Below are 24,586 nucleotides of genomic sequence, written 5' to 3'. Positions count from 1 at the left end.
ACTAATTTGCATAAGGGCTTTATTTGCTCTCCATAACTTACTGAGGTCTTTCCTAACCCTAGTTTAATTGAAAACCTACCAAACCAGCCACAGATAGTTGATAACAAGAGCATTCTTGACCAATTGTCTTGCTGGCTGAAGACTAATGCATGATAGTCCCAGCAAAAGTTGTAAAATAGAAAACTGTTGACTGACAGTATATAAACCAATCAGAATGGCTTATTTTGAATGACAGTTGCATCAACCAATCAGATGATCTTAATTCTGAACTAATTTGCATAAGGGCTTTATTTGCTCTCCATAACTTACTGAGGTCCTTCCTAATCCTAGTTTAATTGAAAACCTACAAAACCAGCCACAGATAGTTGATAACAAGAGCATTCTTGACCAATTGTCTTGCTGGTTGAAGACTAATGCATGATAGTGCCAGCAAAAGTTGTAAAATAGAGAACTGTTGACTGGCAGTACATAAACCAATCAGAATGGCTTATTTTGAATGACAATTGCATCAACCAATCAGATGGTCTCAATTCTAAACTAATTTGCATAAGGGCTTTATTTGCTCTCCATTACTTACTGAGGTCTTTCCTAACCCTAGTTTAATTGAACACCTGCAGAACCAGCCACAGATAGTTGATAACAAGAGCATTCTTGACCAATTGTCTTGCTGGTTGAAGACTAATGCATGATAGTCCCAGCAAAAGTTGTAAAATAGAAAACTGTTGACTGACAGTATATAAACCAATCAGAATGGCTTATTTTGAATGACAGTTGCATCAAGCAATCAGATGATCTCAATTCTGAACTAATTTGCATAAGGGCTTTATTTGCTCTCCATAACTTACTGAGGTCATTCCTAACCCTAGTTTAATTGAAAACCTACAAAACCAGCCACAGATAGTTGATAACAAGAGCATTCTTGACCAAATGTCTTGCTGGTTGTAGGCTATTGCGTGATGGTGCCAGCAAAAGTTGTAAAATAGAAAACTGTTGACTACATTCTTGACCAATTGTCTTGCTGGTTGAAGACTATTGCATGATGGTCCCAGCAAAAGTTATAAAATAGAAAACTGTTGACTGACAGCACATAAACCAATCAGAATGGCTTATTTTGAATGACAATTGCATCAACCAATCAGATGGTCTCAATTCTAAACTAATTTGCATAAGGGCTTTATTTGCTCTCCATAACTTACTGAGGTCTTTCCTAACCCTAGTTTAATTGAAAACCTACAAAACCAGCCACAGATAGTTGATAACAAGAGCATTCTTGAACAATTGTCTTGCTGGTTGAAGACTAATGCATGATAGTCCCAGCAAAAGATGTAAAATAGAAAACTGTTGACTGACAGTACATAAACCAATCAGAATGGCTTATTTTGAATGACAGTTGCATCAACCAATCATATGATCTCAATTCTGAACTAATTTGCATAAGGGCTTTATTTGCTCTTCATAACTTACTGAGGTCCTTCCTCACCCTAGTTTAATTGAAAACCTACAAAACCATCCACAGATAGTTGATAACAAGAGCATTCTTGACCAATTGTCTTGCTGGTTGAAGACTAATGCTTGATAGTCCCAGCAAAAGTTGTAAAATAGAGAACTGTTGACTGACAGTACATAAACCAATCAGAATGGCTTATTTTGAATGACAGTTGCATCAACCAATCAGATGGTCTCAATTCTGAACTAATTTGCATAATGGCTTTATTTGCTCTTCATAACTTACTGAGGTCCTTCCTCACCCTAGTCTAATTGAACAACTGCAGAACCAGCCACAGATAGTTGATAACAAGAACATTATTGACCAATTGTCTTGCTGGATGAAGACTATTGCATGATGGTCCCAGCAAACGTTGTAAAATAGGAAACTGTTGACTGATGGTACATAAACCAATCAGAATGGCTTATTTTGAATGACAGTTGCATCAACCAATCAGATGGTCTCAATTCTGAACTAATTTGCATAATGGCTTTATTTGCTCTTCATAACTTACTGAGGTCCTTCCTCACCCTAGTCTAATTGAACACCTGCAGAACCAGCCACAGATAGTTGATAACAAGAACATTCTTGACCAATTGTCTTGCTGGTTGAAGGCTATTGCGTGATGGTGCCAGCAAAAGTTGTAAAATAGAAAACTGTTGACTACATTCTTGACCAATTGTCTTGCTGGTAGAAGACTATTGCATGATGGTCCCAGCAAAAGTTATAAAATAGAAAACTGTTGACTGACAGCACATAAACCAATCAGAATGGCTTATTTTTAATGACAATTGCATCAACCAATCAGATGGTCTCAATTCTTAACTAATTTGCATAAGGGCTTTATTTGCTCTCCATAACTTACTGAGGTCTTTCCTAACCCTAGTTTAATTGAAAACCTACCAAACCAGCCACAGATAGTTGATAACAAGAGCATTCTTGACCAATTGTCTTGCTGGCTGAAGACTAATGCATGATAGTCCCTGCAAAAGTTGTAAAATAGAAAACTGTTGACTGACAGTACATAAACCAATCAGAATGGCTTATTTTGAATGACAGTTGCATCAACCAATCATATGATCTCAATTCTGAACCAATTTGCATAAGGGCTTTATTTGCTCTTCATAACTTACTGAGGTCCTTCCTCACCCTAGTCTAATTGAACACCTGCAGAACCAGCCACAGCTAGTTGATAACAAGAGCATTCTTGACCAATTGTCTTGCTGGTTGAAGACTAATGCATGATAGTCCCAGCAAAAGTTGTAAAATAGAAAACTGTTGACTGACAGTATATAAACCAATCAGAATGGCTTATTTTGAATGACAGTTGCATCAACCAATCAGATGATCTCAATTCTGAACTAATTTGCATAAGGGCTTTATTTGCTCTCCATAACTTACTGAGGTCCTTCCTAACCCTAGTTTAATTGAAAACCTACAAAACCAGCCACAGATAGTTGATAACAAGAGCATTCTTGACCAATTGTCTTGCTGGTTGAAGACTAATGCATGATAGTCCCAGCAAAAGTTGTAAAATAGAGAACTGTTGACTGACAGTACATAAACCAATCAGAATGGTGTATTTTGAATGACAATTGCATCAACCAATCAGATGGTCTCAATTCTAAACTAATTTGCATATGGGCTTTATTTGCTCTCCATAACTTACTGAGGTCCTTCCTAACCCTAGTTTAATTGAAAACCTATAAAACCAGCTACAGATAGTTGATAACAAGAGCATTCTTGACCAATTGTCTTGCTGGTTGAAGGCTATTGCATGATGGTGCCAGCAAAAGTTGTAAAATAGAAAACTGTTGACAACATTCTTGACCAATTGTCTTGCTGGTTGAAGACTATTGCATGATGGTCCCAGCAAAAGTTATAAAATAGAAAACTGTTGACTGACAGCACATAAACCAATCAGAATGGCTTATTTTGAATGACAATTGCATCAACCAATCAGATGGTCTCAATTCTAAACTAATTTGCATAAGGGCTTAATTTGCTCTCCATAACTTACTGAGGTCTTTCCTAACCCTAGTTTAATTGAAAACCTACAAAACCAGCCACAGATAGTTGATAACAAGAGCATTCTTGACCAAATGTCTTGCTGGTTGAAGACTAATGCATGATAGTCCCAGCAAAAGTTGTAAAATAGAGAACTGTTGACTGACAGTACATAAACCAATCAGAATGGCTTATTTTGAATGACAATTGCATCAACCAATCAGATGGTCTTAATTCTAAACTAATTTGCATAAGGGCTTTATTTGCTCTCCATAACTTACTGAGGTCCTTCCTAACCCTAGTTTAATTGAAAACCTACAAAACCAGCCACAGATAGTTCATAACAAGAGCATTCTTGACCAATTGTCTTGCTGGTTGAAGACTAATGAATGATAGTCCCAGCAAAAGTTGTAAAATAGAGAACTGTTGACTGACAGTACATAAACCAATCAGAATGGCTTATTTTGAATGTCAATTGCATCAACCAATCAGATGGTCTCAATTCTAAACTAATTTGCATAAGGGCTTTATTTGCTCTCCAAAACTTACTGAGGTCTTTCCTAACCCTAGTTTAATTGAACACCTGCAGAACCAGCCACAGATAGTTGATAACAAGAGCATTCTTGACCAATTGTCTTGCTGGTTGAAGACTAATGCATGATAGTCCCAGCAAAAGTTGTAAAATAGAAAACTGTTGACTGACAGTATATAAACCAATCAGAATGGCTTATTTTGAATGACAGTTGCATCAACCAATCAGATGATCTCAAATCTGAACTAATTTGCATACGGGCTTTATTTGCTCTCCATAACTTACTGAGGTCCTTCCTAACCCTAGTTTAATTGAAAACCTACAAAACCAGCCACAGATAGTTGATAACAAGAGCATTCTTGACCAAATGTCTTGCTGGTTGAAGACTAATGCATGATAGTCCCAGCAAAAGTTGTAAAATAGAGAACTGTTGACTGACAGTACATAAACCAATCAGAATGGCTTATTTTGAATGACAATTGCATCAACCAATCAGATGGTCTTAATTCTAAACTAATTTGCATAAGGGCTTTATTTGCTCTCCATAACTTACTGAGGTCCTTCCTAACCCTAGTTTAATTGAAAACCTACAAAACCAGCCACAGATAGTTGATAACAAGAGCATTCTTGACCAATTGTCTTGCTGGTTGAAGACTAATGCATGATAGTCCCAGCAAAAGTTGTAAAATAGAGAACTGTTGACTGACAGTACATAAACCAATCAGAATGGTGTATTTTGAATGACAATTGCATCAACCAATCAGATGGTCTCAATTCTAAACTAATTTGCATAGGGGCTTTATTTGCTCTCCATAACTTACTGAGGTCATTCCTAACCCTAGTTTAATTGAAAACCTATAAAACCAGCCACAGATAGTTGATAACAAGAGCATTCTTGACCAATTGACTTGCTGGTTGAAGGCTATTGCGTGATGGTGCCAGCAAAAGTTGTAAAATAGAAAACTGTTGACTACATTCTTGACCAATTGTCTTGCTGGTTGAAGACTATTGCATGATGGTCCCAGCAAAAGTTATAAAATAGAAAACTGTTGACTGACAGCACATAAACCAATCAGAATGGCTTATTTTGAATGACAATTGCATCAACCAATCAGATGGTCTCAATTCTAAACTAATTTGCATAAGGGCTTTATTTGCTCTCCATAACTTACTGAGGTCTTTCCTAACCCTAGTTTAATTGAAAACCTACAAAACCAGCCACAGATAGTTGATAACAAGAGCATTCTTGACCAATGGTCTTGCTGGTTGAAGACTAATGCATGATAGTCCCAGCAAAAGTTGTAAAATAGAGAACTGTTGACTGACAGTACGTAAACCAATCAGAATGGTGTATTTTGAATGACAATTGCATCAACCAATCAGATGGTCTCAATTCTAAACTAATTTGCATAAGGGCATTATTTGCTCTCCATAACTTACTGAGGTCCTTCCTAACCCTAGTTTAATTGAAAACCTATAAAACCAGCCACAGATAGTTGATAACAAGAGCATTCTTGACCAATTGTCTTGCTGGTTGAAGGCTATTGCGTGATGGTGCCAGCAAAAGTTGTAAAATAGAAAACTGTTGACTACATTCTTGACCAATTGTCTTGCTGGTTGAAGACTAATGCTTGATAGTCCCAGCAAAAGTTGTAAAATAGAGAACTGTTGACTGACAGTACATAAACCAATCAGAATGGCTTATTTTGAATGACAGTTGCATCAACCAATCAGATGGTCTCAATTCTGAACTAATTTGCATAATGGCTTTATTTGCTCTTCATAACTTACTGAGGTCCTTCCTCACCCTAGTCTAATTGAACACCTGCAGAACCAGCCACAGATAGTTGATAACAAGAACATTCTTGACCAATTGTCTTGCTGGTTGAAGGCTATTGCGTGATGGTGCCAGCAAAAGTTGTAAAATAGAAAACTGTTGACTACATTCTTGACCAATTGTCTTGCTGGTAGAAGACTATTGCATGATGGTCCCAGCAAAAGTTATAAAATAGAAAACTGTTGACTGACAGCACATAAACCAATCAGAATGGCTTATTTTGAATGACAGTTGCATCAACCAATCATATGATCTCAATTCTAAACTAATTTGCATAGGGGCTTTATTTGCTCTTCATAACTTACTGAGGTCCTTCCTAACCCTAGTTTAATTGAAAACCTATAAAACCAGCCACAGATAGTTGATAACAAGAGCATTCTTGACCAATTGACTTGCTGGTTGAAGGCTATTGCGTGATGGTGCCAGCAAAAGTTGTAAAATAGAAAACTGTTGACTACATTCTTGACCAATTGTCTTGCTGGTTGAAGACTATTGCATGATGGTCCCAGCAAAAGTTATAAAATAGAAAACTGTTGACTGACAGCACATAAACCAATCAGAATGGCTTATTTTGAATGACAATTGCATCAACCAATCAGATGGTCTCAATTCTAAACTAATTTGCATAAGGGCTTTATTTGCTCTCCATAACTTACTGAGGTCTTTCCTAACCCTAGTTTAATTGAAAACCTACAAAACCAGCCACAGATAGTTGATAACAAGAGCATTCTTGACCAATGGTCTTGCTGGTTGAAGACTAATGCATGATAGTCCCAGCAAAAGTTGTAAAATAGAGAACTGTTGACTGACAGTACGTAAACCAATCAGAATGGTGTATTTTGAATGACAATTGCATCAACCAATCAGATGGTCTCAATTCTAAACTAATTTGCATAAGGGCATTATTTGCTCTCCATAACTTACTGAGGTCCTTTCTAACCCTAGTTTAATTGAAAACCTATAAAACCAGCCACAGATAGTTGATAACAAGAGCATTCTTGACCAATTGTCTTGCTGGTTGAAGGCTATTGCGTGATGGTGCCAGCAAAAGTTGTAAAATAGAAAACTGTTGACTACATTCTTGACCAATTGTCTTGCTGGTTGAAGACTAATGCTTGATAGTCCCAGCAAAAGTTGTAAAATAGAGAACTGTTGACTGACAGTACATAAACCAATCAGAATGTCTTATTTTGAATGACAGTTGCATCAACCAATCAGATGGTCTCAATTCTGAACTAATTTGCATAATGGCTTTATTTGCTCTTCATAACTTACTGAGGTCCTTCCTCACCCTAGTCTAATTGAACACCTGCAGAACCAGCCACAGATAGTTGATAACAAGAACATTCTTGACCAATTGTCTTGCTGGTTGAAGGCTATTGCATGATGGTGCCAGCAAAAGTTGTAAAATAGAAAACTGTTGACTACATTCTTGACCAATTGTCTTGCTGGTAGAAGACTATTGCATGATGGTCCCAGCAAAAGTTATAAAATAGAAAACTGTTGACTGACAGCACATAAACCAATCAGAATGGCTTATTTTGAATGACAATTGCATCAACCAATCAGATGGTCTCAATTCTAAACTAATTTGCATAAGGGCTTTATTTGCTCTCCATAACTTACTGAGGTCTTTCCTAACCCTAGTTTAATTGAAAACCTACCAAACCAGCCACAGATAGTTGATAACAAGAGCATTCTTGACCAATTGTCTTGATGGTTGAAGACTAATGCATGATAGTCCCAGCAAAAGTTGTAAAATAGAAAACTGTTGACTGACAGTACATAAACCAATCAGAATGGCTTATTTTGAATGACAGTTGCATCAACCAATCATATGATCTCAATTCTGAACCAATTTGCATAAGGGCTTTATTTGCTCTTCATAACTTACTGAGGTCCTTCCTCACCCTAGTCTAATTGAACACCTGCAGAACCAGCCACAGATAGTTGATAACAAGAGCATTCTTGACCAATTGTCTTGCTGGTTGAAGACTAATGCATGATAGTCCCAGCAAAAGTTGTAAAATAGAAAACTGTTGACTGACAGTATATAAACCAATCAGAATGGCTTATTTTGAATGACAGTTGCATCAACCAATCAGATGATCTCAATTCTGAACTAATTTGCATAAGGGCTTTATTTGCTCTCCATAACTTACTGAGGTCCTTCCTAACCCTAGTTTAATTGAAAACCTACAAAACCAGCCACAGATAGTTGATAACAAGAGCATTCTTGACCAATTGTCTTGCTGGTTGAAGACTAATGCATGATAGTCCCAGCAAAAGTTGTAAAATAGAGAACTGTTGACTGACAGTACATAATCCAATCAGAATGGTGTATTTTGAATGACAATTGCATCAACCAATCAGATGGTCTCAATTCTAAACTAATTTGCATAGGGGCTTTATTTGCTCTCCATAACTTACTGAGGTCCTTCCTAACCCTAGTTTAATTGAAAACCTATAAAACCAGCCACAGATAGTTGATAACAAGAGCATTCTTGACCAATTGTCTTGCTGGTTGAAGGCTATTGCGTGATGGTGCCAGCAAAAGTTGTAAAATAGAAAACTGTTGACTACATTCTTGACCAATTGTCTTGCTGGTTAAAGACTATTGCATGATGGTCCCAGCAAAAGTTATAAAATAGAAAACTGTTGACTGACAGCACATAAACCAATCAGAATGGCTTATTTTGAATGACAATTGCATCAACCAATCAGATGGTCTCAATTCTAAACTAATTTGCATAAGGGCTTTATTTGCTCTCCATAACTTACTGAGGTCTTTCCTAACCCTAGTTTAATTGAAAACCTACAAAACCAGCCACAGATAGTTGATAACAAGAGCATTCTTGACCAATTGTCTTGCTGGTTGAAGACTAATGCATGATAGTCCCAGCAAAAGTTGTAAAATAGAAAACTGTTGACTGACAGTATATAAACCAATCAGAATGGCTTATTTTGAATGACAGTTGCATCAACCAATCATATGATCTCAATTCTGAACTAATTTGCATAAGGGCTTTATTTGCTCTCCATAACTTACTGAGGTCCTTCCTAACCCTAGTTTAATTGAAAACCTACAAAACCAGCCACAGATAGTTGATAACAAGAGCATTCTTGACCAATTGTCTTGCTGGTTGAAGGCTAATGCTTGATAGTCCCAGCAAAAGTTGTAAAATAGAGAACTGTTGACTGACAGTACATAAACCAATCAGAATGGCTTATTTTGAATGACAGTTGCATCAACCAATCAGATGGTCTCAATTCTGAACTAATTTGCATAAGGGCTTTATTTGCTCTTTATAACTTACTGAGGTCCTTCCTCACCCTATTCTAATTGAACACCTGCAGAACCAGCCACAGATAGTTGATAACAAGAACATTATTGACCAATTGTCTTGCTGGTTGAAGACTATTGCATGATGGTCCCAGCAAACGTTGTAAAATAGAAAACTGTTGACTGACAGTATATAAACCAATCAGAATGGCTTATTTTGAATGACAGTTGCATCAACCAATCATATGATCTCAATTCTGAACCAATTTGCATAAGGGCTTTATTTGCTCTTCATAACTTACTGAGGTCCTACCTCACCCTAGTCTAATTGAACACCTGCAGAACCAGCCACAGATAGTTGATAACAAGAGCATTCTTGACCAATTGTCTTGCTGGTTGAAGACTAATGCATGATAGTCCCAGCAAAATTTGTAAAATAGAAAACTGTTGACTGACAGTACATAAACCAATCAGAATGGCTTATTTTGAATGACAGTTGCATCAACCAATCATATGATCTCAATTCTGAACCAATTTGCATAAGGGCTTTATTTGCTCTTCATAACTTACTGAGGTCCTTCCTCACCCTAGTCTAATTGAACACCTGCAGAACCAGCCACAGATAGTTGATAACAAGAGCATTCTTGACCAATTGTCTTGCTGGTTGAAGACTAATGCATGATAGTCCCAGCAAAAGTTGTAAAATAGAAAACTGTTGACTGACAGTATATAAACCAATCAGAATGGCTTATTTTGAATGACAGTTGCATCAACCAATCAGATGATCTCAATTCTGAACTAATTTGCATAAGGGCTTTGTTTGCTCTCCATAACTTACTGAGGTCCTTCCTAACCCTAGTTTAATTGAAAACCTACAAAACCAGCCACAGATAGTTGATAACAAGAGCATTATTGACCAAATGTCTTGCTGGTTGAAGACTAATGCATGATAGTCCCAGCAAAAGTTGTAAAATAGAGAACTGTTGACTGACAGTACATAAACCAATCAGAATGGCTTATTTTGAATGACAATTGCATCAACCAATCAGATGGTCTTAATTCTAAACTAATTTGCATAAGGGCTTTATTTGCTCTCCATAACTTACTGAGGTCCTTCCTAACCCTAGTTTAATTGAAAAACCTACAAAACCAGCCACAGATAGTTGATAACAAGAGCATTCTTGACCAATTGTCTTGCTGGTTGAAGGCTATTGCGTGATGGTGCCAGCAAAAGTTGTAAAATAGAAAACTGTTGACTACATTCTTGACCAATTGTCTTGCTGGTTGAAGACTATTGCATGATGGTCCCAGCAAAAGTTATAAAACAGAAAACTGTTGACTGACAGCACATAAACCAATCAGAATGGCTTATTTTGAATGACAATTGCATCAACCAAAAAGATGGTTTCAATTCTAAACTAATTTGCATAAGGGCTTTATTTGCTCTCCATAACTTACTGAGGTCTTTCCTAACCCTAGTTTAATTGAAAACCAACAAAACCAGCCACAGATAGTTGATAACAAGAGCATTCTTGACCAATTGTCTTGCTGGTTGAAGACTAATGCATGATAGTCCCAGCAAAAGTTGTAAAATAGAGAACTGTTGACTGACAGTACATAAACCAATCAGAATGGCTTATTTTGAATGACAATTGCATCAACCAATCAGATGGTCTTAATTCTAAACTAATTTGCATAAGGGCTTTATTTGCTCTCCATAACTTACTGAGGTCCTTCCTAACCCTAGTTTAATTGAAAACCTACAAAACCAGCCACAGATAGTTGATAACAAGAGCATTCTTAACCAATTGTCTTGCTGGTTGAAGGCTATTGCGTGATGGTGCCAGCAAAAGTTGTAAAATAGAAAACTGTTGACTACATTCTTGACCAATTGTCTTGCTGGTTGAAGACTAATGCTTGATAGTCCCAGCAAAAGTTGTAAAATAGAGAACTGTTGACTGACAGTACATAAACCAATCAGAATGGCTTATTTTGAATGACAGTTGCATCAACCAATCAGATGGTCTCAATTCTGAACTAATTTGCATAATGGCTTTATTTGCTCTTCATAACTTACTGAGGTCCTTCCTCACCCTAGTCTAATTGAACACCTGCAGAACCAGCCACAGATAGTTGATAACAAGAACATTCTTGACCAATTGTCTTGCTGGTTGAAGGCTATTGCGTGATGGTGCCAGCAAAAGTTGTAAAATAGAAAACTGTTGACTACATTCTTGACCAATTGTCTTGCTGGTAGAAGACTATTGCATGATGGTCCCAGCAAAAGTTATAAAATAGAAAACTGTTGACTGACAGCACATAAACCAATCAGAATGGCTTATTTTGAATGACAATTGCATCAACCAATCAGATGGCCTCAATTCTAAACTAATTTGCATAAGGGCTTTATTTGCTCTCCATAACTTACTGAGGTCTTTCCTAACCCTAGTTTAATTGAAAACCTACCAAACCAGCCACAGATAGTTGATAACAAGAGCATTCTTGACCAATTGTCTTGATGGTTGAAGACTAATGCATGATAGTCCCAGCAAAAGTTGTAAAATAGAAAACTGTTGACTGACAGTACATAAACCAATCAGAATGGCTTATTTTGAATGACAGTTGCATCAACCAATCATATGATCTCAATTCTGAACCAATTTGCATAAGGGCTTTATTTGCTCTTCATAACTTACTGAGGTCCTTCCTCACCCTAGTCTAATTGAACACCTGCAGAACCAGCCACAGATAGTTGATAACAAGAGCATTCTTGACCAATTGTCTTGCTGGTTGAAGACTAATGCATGATAGTCCCAGCAAAAGTTGTAAAATAGAAAACTGTTGACTGACAGTATATAAACCAATCAGAATGGCTTATTTTGAATGACAGTTGCATCAACCAATCAGATGATCTCAATTCTGAACTAATTTGCATAAGGGCTTTATTTGCTCTCCATAACTTACTGAGGTCCTTCCTAACCCTAGTTTAATTGAAAACCTACAAAACCAGCCACAGATAGTTGATAACAAGAGCATTCTTGACCAATTGTCTTGCTGGTTGAAGACTAATGCATGATAGTCCCAGCAAAAGTTGTAAAATAGAGAACTGTTGACTGACAGTACATAATCCAATCAGAATGGTGTATTTTGAATGACAATTGCATCAACCAATCAGATGGTCTCAATTCTAAACTAATTTGCATAGGGGCTTTATTTGCTCTCCATAACTTACTGAGGTCCTTCCTAACCCTAGTTTAATTGAAAACCTATAAAACCAGCCACAGATAGTTGATAACAAGAGCATTCTTGACCAATTGTCTTGCTGGTTGAAGGCTATTGCGTGATGGTGCCAGCAAAAGTTGTAAAATAGAAAACTGTTGACTACATTCTTGACCAATTGTCTTGCTGGTTGAAGACTATTGCATGATGGTCCCAGCAAAAGTTATAAAATAGAAAACTGTTGACTGACAGTATATAAACCAATCAGAATGGCTTATTTTGAATGACAGTTGCATCAACCAATCATATGATCTCAATTCTGAACTAATTTGCATAAGGGCTTTATTTGCTCTCCATAACTTACTGAGGTCCTTCCTAACCCTAGTTTAATTGAAAACCTACAAAACCAGCCACAGATAGTTGATAACAAGAGCATTCTTGACCAATTGTCTTGCTGGTTGAAGACTAATGCTTGATAGTCCCAGCAAAAGTTGTAAAATAGAGAACTGTTGACTGACAGTACATAAACCAATCAGAATGGCTTATTTTGAATGATAGTTGCATCAACCAATCAGATGGTCTCAATTCTGAACTAATTTGCATAAGGGCTTTATTTGCTCTTTATAACTTACTGAGGTCCTTCCTCACCCTAGTCTAATTGAACACCTGCAGAACCAGCCACAGATAGTTGATAACAAGAGCATTCTTGACCAATTGTCTTGCTGGTTGAAGACTAATGCATGATAGTCCCAGCAAAAGTTGTAAAATAGAAAACTGTTGACTGACAGTATATAAACCAATCAGAATGGCTTATTTTGAATGACAGTTGCATCAACCAATCCGATGATCTCAATTCTGAACTAATTTGCATAAGGGCTTTGTTTGCTCTCCATAACTTACTGAGGTCCTTCCTAACCCTAGTTTAATTGAAAACCTACAAAACCAGCCACAGATAGTTGATAACAAGAGCATTATTGACCAAATGTCTTGCTGGTTGAAGACTAATGCATGATAGTCCCAGCAAAAGTTGTAAAATAGAGAACTGTTGACTGACAGTACATAAACCAATCAGAATGGCTTATTTTGAATGACAATTGCATCAACCAATCAGATGGTCTTAATTCTAAACTAATTTGCATAAGGGCTTTATTTGCTCTCCATAACTTACTGAGGTCCTTCCTAACCCTAGTTTAATTGAAAAACCTACAAAACCAGCCACAGATAGTTGATAACAAGAGCATTCTTGACCAATTGTCTTGCTGGTTGAAGGCTATTGCGTGATGGTGCCAGCAAAAGTTGTAAAATAGAAAACTGTTGACTACCTTCTTGACCAATTGTCTTGCTGGTTGAAGACTATTGCATGATGGTCCCAGCAAAAGTTATAAAACAGAAAACTGTTGACTGACAGCACATAAACCAATCAGAATGGCTTATTTTGAATGACAATTGCATCAACCAATCAGATGGTTTCAATTCTAAACTAATTTGCATAAGGGCTTTATTTGCTCTCCATAACTTACTGAGGTCTTTCCTAACCCTAGTTTAATTGAAAACCAACAAAACCAGCCACAGATAGTTGATAACAAGAGCATTCTTGACCAATTGTCTTGCTGGTTGAAGACTAATGCATGATAGTCCCAGCAAAAGTTGTAAAATAGAGAACTGTTGACTGACAGTACATAAACCAATCAGAATGGCTTATTTTGAATGACAATTGCATCAACCAATCAGATGGTCTTAATTCTAAACTAATTTGCATAAGGGCTTTATTTGCTCTCCATAACTTACTGAGGTCCTTCCTAACCCTAGTTTAATTGAAAACCTACAAAACCAGCCACAGATAGTTGATAACAAGAGCATTCTTGACCAATTGTCTTGCTGGTTGAAGGCTATTGCGTGATGGTGCCAGCAAAAGTTGTAAAATAGAAAACTGTTGACTACATTCTTGACCAATTGTCTTGCTGGTAGAAGACTATTGCATGATGGTCCCAGCAAAAGTTATAAAATAGAAAACTGTTGACTGACAGCACATAAACCAATCAGAATGGCTTATTTTGAATGACAATTGCATCAACCAATCAGATGGTCTCAATTCTAAACTAATTTGCATAAGGGCTTTATTTGCTCTCCATAACTTACTGAGGTCTTTCCTAACCCTAGTTTAATTGAAAACCTTCCAAACCAGCCACAGATAGTTGATAACAAGAGCATTCTTGACCAATTGTCTTGATGGTTGAAGACTAATGCATGATAGTCCCAGCAAAAGTTGTAAAATAGAAAACTGTTGACTGACAGTACATAAACCAATCAGAATGGCTTATTTTGAATGACAGTTGCATCAACCAATCATATGATCTCAATTCTGAACCAATTTGCATAAGGGCTTTATTTGCTCTTCATAACTTACTGAGGTCCTTCCTCACCCTAGTCTAATTGAACACCTGCAGAACCAGCCACAGATAGTTGATAACAAGAGCATTCTTGACCAATTGTCTTGCTGGTTGAAGACTAATGCATGATAGTCCCAGCAAAAGTTGTAAAATAGAAAACTGTTGACTGACAGTATATAAACCAATCAGAATGGCTTATTTTGAATGACAGTTGCATCAACCAATCAGATGATCTCAATTCTGAACTAATTTGCATAAGGGCTTTATTTGCTCTCCATAACTTACTGAGGTCCTTCCTAACCCTAGTTTAATTGAAAACCTACAAAACCAGCCACAGATAGTTGATAACAAGAGCATTCTTGACCAATTGTCTTGCTGGTTGAAGACTAATGCATGATAGTCCCAGCAAAAGTTGTAAAATAGAGAACTGTTGACTGACAGTACATAATCCAATCAGAATGGTGTATTTTGAATGACAATTGCATCAACCAATCAGATGGTCTCAATTCTAAACTAATTTGCATAGGGGCTTTATTTGCTCTCCATAACTTACTGAGGTCCTTCCTAACCCTAGTTTAATTGAAAACCTATAAAACCAGCCACAGATAGTTGATAACAAGAGCATTCTTGACCAATTGTCTTGCTGGTTGAAGGCTATTGCGTGATGGTGCCAGCAAAAGTTGTAAAATAGAAAACTGTTGACTACATTCTTGACCAATTGTCTTGCTGGTTGAAGACTATTGCATGATGGTCCCAGCAAAAGTTATAAAATAGAAAACTGTTGACTGACAGCACATAAACCAATCAGAATGGCTTATTTTGAATGACAATTGCATCAACCAATCAGATGGTCTCAATTCTAAACTAATTTGCATAAGGGCTTTATTTGCTCTCCATAACTTACTGAGGTCTTTCCTAACCCTAGTTTAATTGAAAACCTACAAAACCAGCCACAGATAGTTGATAACAAGAGCATTCTTGACCAATTGTCTTGCTGGTTGAAGACTAATGCATGATAGTCCCAGCAAAAGTTGTAAAATAGAAAACTGTTGACTGACAGTATATAAACCAATCAGAATGGCTTATTTTGAATGACAGTTGCATCAACCAATCATATGATCTCAATTCTGAACTAATTTGCATAAGGGCTTTATTTGCTCTCCATAACTTACTGAGGTCCTTCCTAACCCTAGTTTAATTGAAAACCTACAAAACCAGCCACAGATAGTTGATAACAAGAGCATGCTTGACCAATTGTCTTGCTGGTTGAAGACTAATGCTTGATAGTCCCAGCAAAAGTTGTAAAATAGAGAACTGTTGACTGACAGTACATAAACCAATCAGAATGGCTTATTTTGAATGATAGTTGCATCAACCAATCAGATGGTCTCAATTCTGAACTAATTTGCATAAGGGCTTTATTTGCTCTTTATAACTTACTGAGGTCCTTCCTCACCCTATTCTAATTGAACACCTGCAGAACCAGCCACAGATAGTTGATAACAAGAACATTATTGACCAATTGTCTTGCTGGTTGAAGACTATTGCATGATGGTCCCAGCAAACGTTGTAAAATAGAAAACTGTTGACTGACAGTATATAAACCAATCAGAATGGCTTATTTTGAATTACAGTTGCATCAACCAATCATATGATCTCAATTCTGAACCAATTTGCATAAGGGCTTTATTTGCTCTTCATAACTTACTGAGGTCCTACCTCACCCTAGTCTAATTGAACACCTGCAGAACCAGCCACAGATAGTTGATAACAAGAGCATTCTTGACCAATTGTCTTGCTGGTTGAAGACTAATGCATGATAGTCCCAGCAAAAGTTGTAAAATAGAAAACTGTTGACTGACAGTACATAAACCAATCAGAATGGCTTATTTTGAATGACAGTTGCATCAACCAATCATATGATCTCAATTCTGAACCAATTTGCATAAGGGCTTTATTTGCTCTTCATAACTTACTGAGGTCCTTCCTCACCCTAGTCTAATTGAACACCTGCAGAACCAGCCACAGATAGTTGATAACAAGAGCATTCTTGACCAATTGTCTTGCTGGTTGAAGACTAATGCATGATAGTCCCAGCAAAAGTTGTAAAATAGAAAACTGTTGACTGACAGTATATAAACCAATCAGAATGGCTTATTTTGAATGACAGTTGCATCAACCAATCAGATGGTCTCAATTCTGAACTAATTTGCATAAGGGCTTTATTTGCTCTTTATAACTTACTGAGGTCCTTCCTCACCCTATTCTAATTGAACACCTGCAGAACCAGCCACAGATAGTTGATAACAAGAACATTATTGACCAATTGTCTTGCTGGTTGAAGACTATTGCATGATGGTCCCAGCAAACATTGTAAAATAGAAAACTGTTGACTGACAGTATATAAACCAATCAGAATGGCTTATTTTGAATGACAGTTGCATCAACCAATCCTATGATCTCAATTCTGAACCAATTTGCATAAGGGCTTTATTTGCTCTTCATAACTTACTGAGGTCCTACCTCACCCTAGTCTAATTAAACACCTGCAGAACCAGCCACAGATAGTTGATAACAAGAGCATTCTTGACCAATTGTCTTGCTGGTTGAAGACTAATGCATGATAGTCCCAGCAAAATTTGTAAAATAGAAAACTGTTGACTGACAGTACATAAACCAATCAGAATGGCTTATTTTGAATGACAGTTGCATCAACCAATCATATGATCTCAATTCTGAACCAATTTGCATAAGGGCTTTATTTGCTCTTCGTAACTTACTGAGGTCCTTCCTCACCCTAGTCTAATTGAACACCTGCAGAACCAGCCACAGATAGTTGATAACAAGAGCATTCTTGACCAATTGTCTTGCTGGTTGAAGACTAATGCATGATAGTCCCAGCAAAAGTTGTAAAATAGAAAACTGTTGACTGACAGTATATAAACCAATCAGAATGGCTTATTTTGAATGACAGTTGCATCAACCAATCAGATGATCTCAATTCTGAACTAATTTGCATAAGGGCTTTGTTTGCTCTCCATAACTTACTGAGGTCCTTCCTAACCCTAGTTTAATTGAAAACCTACAAAACCAGCCACAGATAGTGGATAACAAGAGCATTCTTGACCAATTGTCTTGCTGGTTGAAGACTAATGCATGATAGTCCCAGCAAAAGTTGTAAAATAGAGAACTGTTGACTGACAGTACATAAACCAATCAGAATGGTGTATTTTGAATGACAATTGCATCAACCAATCAGATGGTCTTAATTCTAAACTAATTTGCATAAGGGCTTTATTTGCTCTCCATAACTTACTGAGGTCCTTCCTAACCCTAGTTTAATTGAAAACCTACAAAACCAGCCACAGATAGTTGATAACAAGAGCATTCTTGACCAATTGTCTTGCTGGTTGAAGGCTATTGCGTGATGGTGCCAGCAAAAGTTGTAAAATAGAAAACTGTTGACTACATTCTTGACCAATTGTCTTGCTGGTTGAAGACTATTGCATGATGGTCCCAGCAAAAGTTATAAAACAGAAAACTGTTGACTGACAGCACATAAACCAATCAGAATGGCTTATTTTGAATGACAATTGCATCAACAAATCAGATGGTTTCAATTCTAAACTAATTTGCATAAGGGCTTTATTTGCTCTCCATAACTTACTGAGGTCTTTCCTAAACCTAGTTTAATTGAAAACCAACAAAACCAGCCACAGATAGTTGATAACAAGAGCATTCTTGACCAATTGTCTTGCTGGTTGAAGACTAATGCATGATAGTCCCAGCAAAAGTTGTAAAATAGAGAACTGTTGACTGACAGTACATAAACCAATCAGAATGGCTTATTTTGAATGACAACTGCATCAACCAATCAGATGGTCTTAATTCTAAACTAATTTGCATAAGGGCTTTATTTGCTCTCCATAACTTACTGAGGTCCTTCCTAACCCTAGTTTAATTGAAAACCTACAAAACCAGCCACAGATAGTTGATAACAAGAGCTTTCTTGACCAATTGTCTTGCTGGTTGAAGACTAATGCATGATAGTCCCAGCAAAAGTTGTAAAATAGAGAACTGTTGACTGACAGTACATAAAACAATCAGAATGGCTTATTTTGAATGACAATTGCATCAACCAATCAGATGGTCTTAATTCTAAACTAATTTGCATAAGGGCTTTATTTGCTCTCCATAACTTACTGAGGTCCTTCCTAACCCTAGTTTAATTGAAAACCTACAAAACCAGCCACAGATAGTTGATAACAAGAGCATTCTTGACCAATTGCCTTGCTGGTTGAAGGCTATTGCGTGATGGTGCCAGCAAAAGTTGTAAAATAGAAAACTGTTGACTACATTCTTGACCAATTGTCTTGCTGGTTGAAGATTATTGCATGATGGTCCCAGCAAAAGTTATAAAATAGAAAACTGTTGACTGACAGCACATAAACCAATCAGAATGGCTTATTTTGAATGACAATTGCATCAACCAATCAGATGGTTTCAATTCTAAACTAATTTGCATAAGGGCTTTATTTGCTCTCCATAACTTACTGAGGTCTTTCCTAACCCTAGTTTAATTGAAAACCTACAAAACCAGCCACAGATAGTTGATAACAAGAGCATTCTTGACCAATTGTCTTGCTGGTTGAAGACTAATGCATGATAGTCCCAGCAAAAGTTGTAAAATAGAAAACTGTTGACTGACAGTACATAAACCAATCAGAATGGCTTATTTTGAATGACAGTTGCATCAACCAATCATATGATCTCAATTCTGAACTAATTTGCATAAGGGCTTTATTTGCTCTTCATAACTTACTGAGGTCCTTCCTCACCCTAGTCTAATAGAACACCTGCAGAACCAGCCACAGATAGTTGATAACAAGAGCATTCTTGACCAATTGTCTTGCAGGTTGAAGACTAATGCATGATAGTCCAAGCAAAAGTTGTAAAATAGAAAACTGTTGACTGACAGTATATAAACCAATCAGAATGGCTTATTTTGAATGACAGTTGCATCAACCAATCAGATGATCTCAATTCTGAACTAATTTGCATAAGGGCTATATTTGCTCTCCATAACTTACTGAGGTCCTTCCTAACCCTAGTTTAATTGAAAACCTACAAAACCAGCCACAGATAGTTGATAACAAGAGCATTCTTGACCAATTGTCTTGCTGGTTGAAGACTAATGCTTGATAGTCCCAGCAAAAGTTGTAAAATAGAGAACTGTTGACTGACAGTACATAAACCAATCAGAATGGCTTATTTTGAATGACAGTTGCATCAACCAATCAGATGGTCTCAATTCTGAACTAATTTGCATAAGGGCTTTATTTGCTCTTTATAACTTACTGAGGTCCTTCCTCACCCTATTCTAATTGAACAACTGCAGAACCAGCCACAGATAGTTGATAACAAGAACATTATTGACCAATTGTCTTGCTGGTTGAAGACTATTGCATGATGGTCCCAGCAAACGTTGTAAAATAGAAAACTGTTGACTGATGGTACATAAACCAATCAGAATGGCTTATTTTGAATGACAGTTGCATCAACCAATCAGATGGTCTCAATTCTGAACTAATTTGCATAATGGCTTTATTTGCTCTTCATAACTTACTGAGGTCCTTCCTCACCCTTGTCTAATTGAACACCTGCAGAACCAGCCACAGATAGTTGATAACAAGAACATTCTTGACCAATTGTCTTGCTGGTTGAAGGCTATTGCGTGATGGTGCCAGCAAAAGTTGTAAAATAGAAAACTGTTGACTACATTCTTGACCAATTGTCTTGCTGGTTGAAGACTAATGCATGATAGTCCCAGCAAAAGTTGTAAAATAGAAAACTGTTGACTGACAGTATATAAACCAATCAGAATGGCTTATTTTGAATGACAGTTGCATCAACCAATCAGATGATCTCAATTCTGAACTAATTAGCATAAGGGCTTTATTTGCTCTCCATAACTTACTGAGGTCCTTCCTAACCCTAGTTTAATTGAAAACCTACAAAACCAGCCACAAATAGTTGATAACAAGAGCATTCTTGACCAAATGTTTTGCTGGTTGAAGACTAATGCATGATAGTCCCAGCAAAAGTTGTAAAATAGAGAACTGTTGACCGACAGTACATAAACCAATCAGAATGGCTTATTTTGAATGACAATTGCATCAACCAATCAGATGGTCTTAATTCTAAACTAATTTGCATAAGGGCTTTATTTGCTCTCCATAACTTACTGAGGTCCTTCCTAACCCTAGTTTAATTGAAAACCTACAAAACCAGCCACAGATAGTTGATAACAAGAGCTTTCTTGACCAATTGTCTTGCTGGTTGAAGACTAATGCATGATAGTCCCAGCAAAAGTTGTAAAATAGAGAACTGTTGACTGACAGTACATAAACCAATCAGAATGGTGTATTTTGAATGACAATTGCATCAACCAATCAGATGGTCTCAATTCTAAACAAATTTGCATAAGGGATTTATTTGCTCTCCATAACTTCCTGAGGTCCTTCCTAACCCTAGTTTAATTGAAAACCTATAAAACCAGCCACAGATAGTTGATAACAAGAGCATTCTTGACCAATTGTCTTGCTGGTTGAAGATTATTGCATGATGGTCCCAGCAAAAGTTATAAAATAGAAAACTGTTGACTGACAGCACATAAACCAATCAGAATGGCTTATTTTGAATGACAATTGCATCAACCAATCAGATGGTTTCAATTCTAAACTAATTTGCATAAGGGCTTTATTTGCTCTCCATAACTTACTGAGGTCTTTCCTAACCCTAGTTTAATTGAAAACCTACAAAACCAGCCACAGATAGTTGATAACAAGAGCATTCTTGACCAATTGTCTTGCTGGTTGAAGACTAATGCATGATAGTCCCAGCAAAAGTTGTAAAATAGAAAACTGTTGACTGACAGTACATAAACCAATCAGAATGGCTTATTTTGAATGACAGTTGCATCAACCAATCATATGATCTCAATTCTGAACTAATTTGCATAAGGGCTTTATTTGCTCTTCATAACTTACTGAGGTCCTTCCTCACCCTAGTCTAATAGAACACCTGCAGAACCAGCCACAGATAGTTGATAACAAGAGCATTCTTGACCAATTGTCTTGCTGGTTGAAGACTAATGCATGATAGTCCAAGCAAAAGTTGTAAAATAGAAAACTGTTGACTGACAGTATATAAACCAATCAGAATGGCTTATTTTGAATGACAGTTGCATCAACCAATCAGATGATCTCAATTCTTAACTAATTTGCATAAGGGCTATATTTGCTCTCCATAACTTACTGAGGTCCTTCCTAACCCTAGTTTAATTGAAAACCTACAAAACCAGCCACAGATAGTTGATAACAAGAGCATTCTTGACCAATTGTCTTGCTGGTTGAAGACTAATGCTTGATAGTCCCAGCAAAAGTTGTAAAATAGAGAACTGTTGACTGACAGTACATAAACCAATCAGAATGGCTTATTTTGAATGACAGTTGCATCAACCAATCAGATGGTCTCAATTCTGAACTAATTTGCATAAGGGCTTTATTTGCTCTTTATAACTTACTGAGGTCCTTCCTCACCCTATTCTAATTGAACAACTGCAGAACCAGCCACAGATAGTTGATAACAAGAACATTATTGACCAATTGTCTTGCTGGTTGAAGACTATTGCATGATGGTCCCAGCAAACGTTGTAAAATAGAAAACTGTTGACTGATGGTACATAAACCAATCAGAATGGCTTATTTTGAATGACAGTTGCATCAACCAATCAGATGATCTCAATTCTGAACTAATTAGCATAAGGGCTTTATTTGCTCTCCATAACTTACTGAGGTCCTTCCTAACCCTAGTTTAATTGAAAACCTACAAAACCAGCCACAGATAGTTGATAACAAGAGCTTTCTTGACCAATTGTCTTGCTGGTTGAAGACTAATGCATGATAGTCCCAGCAAAAGTTGTAAAATAGAAAACTGTTGACTGACAGTACATAAACCAATCAGAATGGCTTATTTTGAATGACAGTTGCATCAACCAATCATATGATCTCAATTCTGAACCAATTTGCATAAGGGCTTTATTTGCTCTTCATAACTTACTGAGGTCCTTCCTCACCCTAGTCTAATTGAACACCTGCAGAACCAGCCACAGATAGTTGATAACAAGAGCATTCTTGACCAATTGTCTTGCTGGTTGAAGACTAATGCATGATAGTCCCAGCAAAAGTTGTAAAATAGAAAACTGTTGACTGACAGTATATAAACCAATCAGAATGGCTTATTTTGAATGACAGTTGCATCAACCAATCAGATGGTCTCAATTCTGAACTAATTTGCATAAGGGCTTTATTTGCTCTTTATAACTTACTGAGGTCCTTCCTCACCCTATTCTAATTGAACACCTGCAGAACCAGCCACAGATAGTTGATAACAAGAACATTATTGACCAATTGTCTTGCTGGTTGAAGACTATTGCATGATGGTCCCAGCAAACATTGTAAAATAGAAAACTGTTGACTGACAGTATATAAACCAATCAGAATGGCTTATTTTGAATGACAGTTGCATCAACCAATCCTATGATCTCAATTCTGAACCAATTTGCATAAGGGCTTTATTTGCTCTTCATAACTTACTGAGGTCCTACCTCACCCTAGTCTAATTAAACACCTGCAGAACCAGCCACAGATAGTTGATAACAAGAGCATTCTTGACCAATTGTCTTGCTGGTTGAAGACTAATGCATGATAGTCCCAGCAAAATTTGTAAAATAGAAAACTGTTGACTGACAGTACATAAACCAATCAGAATGGCTTATTTTGAATGACAGTTGCATCAACCAATCAGATGATCTCAATTCTGAACTAATTTGCATAAGGGCTTTGTTTGCTCTCCATAACTTACTGAGGTCCTTCCTAACCCTAGTTTAATTGAAAACCTACAAAACCAGCCACAGATAGTGGATAACAAGAGCATTCTTGACCAATTGTCTTGCTGGTTGAAGGCTATTGCGTGATGGTGCCAGCAAAAGTTGTAAAATAGAAAACTGTTGACTACATTCTTGACCAATTGTCTTGCTGGTTGAAGACTATTGCATGATGGTCCCAGCAAAAGTTATAAAACAGAAAACTGTTGACTGACAGCACATAAACCAATCAGAATGGCTTATTTTGAATGACAATTGCATCAACAAATCAGATGGTTTCAATTCTAAACTAATTTGCATAAGGGCTTTATTTGCTCTCCATAACTTACTGAGGTCTTTCCTAACCCTATTCTAATTGAACAACTGCAGAACCAGCCACAGATAGTTGATAACAAGAACATTATTGACCAATTGTCTTGCTGGTTGAAGACTATTGCATGATGGTCCCAGCAAACGTTGTAAAATAGAAAACTGTTGACTGATGGTACATAAACCAATCAGAATGGCTTATTTTGAATGACAGTTGCATCAACCAATCAGATGGTCTCAATTCTGAACTAATTTGCATAATGGCTTTATTTGCTCTTCATAACTTACTGAGGTCCTTCCTCACCCTTGTCTAATTGAACACCTGCAGAACCAGCCACAGATAGTTGATAACAAGAACATTCTTGACCAATTGTCTTGCTGGTTGAAGGCTATTGCGTGATGGTGCCAGCAAAAGTTGTAAAATAGAAAACTGTTGACTACATTCTTGACCAATTGTCTTGCTGGTTGAAGACTAATGCATGATAGTCCCAGCAAAAGTTGTAAAATAGAAAACTGTTGACTGACAGTATATAAACCAATCAGAATGGCTTATTTTGAATGACAGTTGCATCAACC

Source organism: Crinia signifera, chromosome 3 (assembly GCF_055691185.1).
Source record: "Crinia signifera chromosome 3, ASM5569118v1, whole genome shotgun sequence".
In the NCBI taxonomy this organism is placed as follows: Eukaryota; Metazoa; Chordata; class Amphibia; order Anura; family Myobatrachidae; genus Crinia; species Crinia signifera.
The sequence above is the reverse complement of the archived record's forward strand: the minus strand, read 5'-3'. Positions refer to the sequence as shown.